Genomic DNA, 4,288 nt, shown 5'->3' on the forward strand with positions numbered 1-4,288 from the left:
CCTGGGATCTCCCCCCACCCCCACAAAAACCCACCTTTCCAAACAGCCTTTTTCTCCCCACCCCCTAATTCTGCTTTCACACCCTGGGCCCATCTCCTCTCTTCGTCCCTCCTCTCCCCCCAGGTGAAGCAGAGATGGAGGCAACTTCAGCCACTGCAGCCAGCCCCAGCGAGCGCTGCAGCCCGCCCGGGGGGGTGTTTGCAGACACAGGAAGGGAGCAGCTGGGAGCGGGGGGTGCTGGGAAGTAGGAGGCAGGAGAACAAATCCCAGAAACCCAACATGGGGCACCTCCTGGGGGCGGGGCTCTGGCACAGCCCGGGGGCGGGGCAGCTCCTGGGGGCGGGGCTCTGGCACAGCCTGGGGGTGGGGCAGCTCCTGGGGGCGGGGCTCTGGCACAGCCCGGGGGTGGGGCAGCTCCTGGGGGCGGGGCTCTGGCACAGCCCGGGGGCGGGGCAGCTCCTGGGGGCGGGGCTCTGGCACAGGGCGGGGGCGGGGCAGCTCCTGGGGGCGGGGCTCTGGCACATTGTGACGCAGGAGCCCGGGCTCAGCAGCTGCTCCCTGGTGGCCACGTGCTGCCAGCAGCGCTGGAGCCGCCCGGGCCGGAGCGGAGCCGCTGTTCTCAGCTGCAGCAGGAGCTGCCCCCGCCCCGCTGGGCTCCAGGTGGGGACAGAGCCTGGGGCCCGGGGCTCCCCTGGGTGCGGCTGGCGGGAGGGGAGAGGCCGGAGCTGCAGGCGGGGAAGGGCGGTGGGGCAGGCGGGGGGTTGATCGGTCTCTGGGCACCAGGGGAGACCAGGGGCAGAGTGTGTGTGTGAGTGTCCCGGGCCCAGGCGTGCGCATGGGGGGAGCCCCGGCACCCCAATGCCCTGAGCCCCGGCTGGGGAGGCTGCTCCCCCCCCTCCCATGGGGGCGGGAGAGGAGCCGAGCTGGAGTGGGGGGAGGAGAAGCCCCCCGACTGGGCTGGAGCCACGCTGGGGTGGGGAGGAGAAGCCCCGGGCCCCTGCAGGAGCTGCAGTGTGGGGCAGGGGGGGGAGAAGCGCCAGGCTGGGGCAGGGGAGGAGAAGCCCCGCTGGGTTGGGAGGTAGGGGGCGGAGCCCAGACCCCAGCAGGAGCTGCACTTGGGGGGTGGGGTGGGGGGGATGGAGGGGTAGAGGAGCCCCCCTGGGGCAGGGGAGGAGAACCCCGGACCCTGGCAGAAGATGTGGGGCTGAAGTCCCCGGCTCCGGAGCCCCAGCCACCTTAGTGGCAGAAGTTGCAGGGCTGAAGCCCTGACCCCCCCCCTGTGTGGAGCTGGCCTGAGCCCCTCTCGCTCCCATCCCCCCTGTGGAGCTGGCTCCCACTCTCCGGCTGTGGAGAAATTCAGCCCAAATCTCCCCATGTTGGTATCTCCATTCCCCCCCCCATCCAGGGCCGCCCAGAGGGGGGGGGCAAAGGGGGCAATTTGCCCCGGGCTCCACAGGGGCCCCCAAGAGAAGAGCGGAGGCTCCCGCCTCCGCCCCTCTCCTGGAGCCTCAGCGCATCAAGCGCCGAGTCTCCGGCTGAGCCCCTGAGCCCCGCCCCGCTCAGAGCCGCGTGGGGAGGGGGCGGGGCAGCTGCCTCCGCTGGGCGTGGAGCTCCCAGCCCCGCCCCCTCACCATGCGGCTCTGAGCGGGACGGAGCTCGGTAAGGGGCCGGGGCCGGGGGGGGAGGTAAGAGGCTGAGGCCGGGGCGGGGGGGAAGCGGGACCCGCCGCCGAAGCGCAGCCCGGTCTTCGGCGGCGGGGGGCCCCTTCCGTTCCGGGGCCCGCCGCCAAAGTGCCCCGAAGACCCGCGGCGGGGACCCCCCCCCGCTACCGAATTACTGCCGAAGACCGGGCTGCGCTTCGGCGGCGGGTCCCGCTTCGGCGGTAATTCGGCGGTGGGGGGCTCCCGCCGCGGGTCTTCGGGGCACTTTGGCGGCGGGTCCCGGAACGGAAGGGCCCCCCACCACCGAAGACCCCGGGCCCCCGGAATCCTCTGGGCGGCCCTGCCCCCATCACCCAGCCATGGATGGATTTAGCCCAGGAGGCAGGGTCAGTGTTGGCCCCATTGGGCAGGTGGGATCTAGGGCACAAGGAGGTGAAGTGACTTTCCCAAGGCTGAGCAGGGAGTCTGTGGCAGAGCAGAGACTCAAACCCAGAACACCTGAGCCTGAGTCCTGTGCCTTAACCATAGGCAACCTTCCCACCGAAGGAGAGGGAACCTCCTCTGCCACTTTGTGTGTGGGTGGGAGCAGGCACTAGACAGAGCTGTCAGGAGGTGGGGAGGGGGGTTGGATAGTTGTGGGTGTGATTAGTGGGTGGGGGGTCTCTGGAGGGGCTGGTCAGGGGACAAGGAGCAGGAGGGTTGGATGGGTTGAGGGTTCGGGGGGTGTCTGTCGGGGGGTGGAGCGGGGTTGGAGCAGGCAGGGAGCAGAGGGAGTTGGATGGGTCGGGAGTTCTGGGGGTCCTGTCAGGGGCGAAGAGCGGTTGGATGGGGCGTGGGAGTCCCGGGGGTCTGTCTGGGGGTGGGGGTGTGGATAGGGTCAGGGGGACAGGTAGGGGGTAGGGTCCTAGGGAGGCAGTTACAGTGGGGGGGTCTCAGGAGGGGGAAGTCAGGGGACAAGGAGCAGGGAGGCTCAGATAGGGGGTTGGGTCCTGGCAGGCAGTTAGAGGCAGGGTCCCAGGAGGGGGCAGTCAGGGGACAAGGAGCAGGGGGGTTGGGGGTTCTGAGGGGGGGCAGCCAGGGGGCAGGCAGTGGATGGGGTGGGGCTAGGGGGGGCTCCCTGGGTGCGCACCCTAATGAAATGTGCTGCACACGCCTATGGTCACGGGGGTGAGCCACTCACATCCTTTTCCTGTTTGTGCCATTTCTTTCTGTCTCAAACCTGAGAACAATTCTCTCTGGTTCTTCCCCTTCTCTCTCCCCTCCCCACATGTGGCTAGAAAACCCAAGGAGATTCCCTCGTTTTCCCTAAAATTATTGACTCTCTAGTCTCTTATTTTCCCTATTTTGTCCATAATTCTTCAATTCTCCTCAGCTTTGGGATGTGAACCCAGCCCGTTTATCTGCAGCAATTTGTCCTTGGGTAGGTGGGAATTTGCTGTCCTGTGTCACTCCCCCAGCGTGGGTGGGGGTTAGTAGGTGCTGGCTGGGGGAGCCCGCAGACACGGCTGCCTCTGGGGGGGAGATGGGGGGGCGATCTCTGCCAGCAACAGGACATGGCCGCACAGGAGGGGAAGGGAGGAGCCAGTGTCCCTATGGAGTCTGCCCAGCCCCTTTGGTTCTGCTCCTTTCCAGCATTTTGTTCAGAGACTTTATTACTGGGGAGGCTGAAAAATCTCCCTGTGGGCTTAGCCTGGCAGGAGGGACCAGGTCTCCCCTGCAATAAAGAGCTGGAGCATGTTCCCAGCATGGCAGAGCCTAGGCTGTGTCTCTGCAGGGAAAGATCCTGGGGGAATCGTGATGTGACGTGAACTAAAGCCTGTTCTGAAACCTCCAGAACTGCCCTTCTCGCCCTGCCAGGCTGCAGGATGTCGTCCAGGTTTTGCTCCAGCTCATCCCATCCTCCCATGGGACAGGGAAGGGAAATGGCTGCAGAGGATCCCGTCCAGGTAGGGGTTATTGGGGAGTTGCTGGTGGGTTCCTGCTGGAGGGAGAGGGACAGCAAATGCACCGGAGGAGGGAGGTTTGGCCAGTCTGGTTTGGGGGTTGGAGTTTGCCAAAAAATTCCCAGGAGGGAGAATGGGAGGAGGCCAGGGTGTAGCAAACCTGTTGGGACTTGTTCAATATGCGGCTTCCATTCTAGGAACAGACCCACGAGGTTAGAGGGTGGAAATGCTCTAATTTGTGGGACAGGAAACAACCCCCCCTAGGTGGGGCTAGGAAAATGGGCCAGACTCCCAGGGCTGGAGCCCGACCTGATTAACCAGCGGCTGCTGTGAGATGTGAGGGGCACCCACCAGGGAGGCTGGGGGGGGGGAGGTTCTTAACCTTTTTCTTTCTAAGGCCCCCCAACGTGCTATAAAAACTCCACGGCCCTGCATGTGCCTGGTTCTCTGCATATCACTATCATGTATGTGACTCAGTAAGATTTGACTCCATCATTGCTATTAGTATCATATTTGGAGCTGCGTTTATTTTCATAGAAATTTTAAGCTACTTTACAGACAGATTTAAAAATACAGTTTGAAGATAAATGATCTTCATCTGCACAGTGTCTAAAGTTTTGAGTTTAGCTTTTTTTTTTTTTTTCAAACAAGCCCTGCTAAGGTAAGTACAAGCAAAATGTACCG

This window comes from Mauremys mutica, unplaced genomic scaffold (genome assembly GCF_020497125.1).
Source record: "Mauremys mutica isolate MM-2020 ecotype Southern unplaced genomic scaffold, ASM2049712v1 001132F_np12_obj, whole genome shotgun sequence".
In the NCBI taxonomy this organism is placed as follows: Eukaryota; Metazoa; Chordata; order Testudines; family Geoemydidae; genus Mauremys; species Mauremys mutica.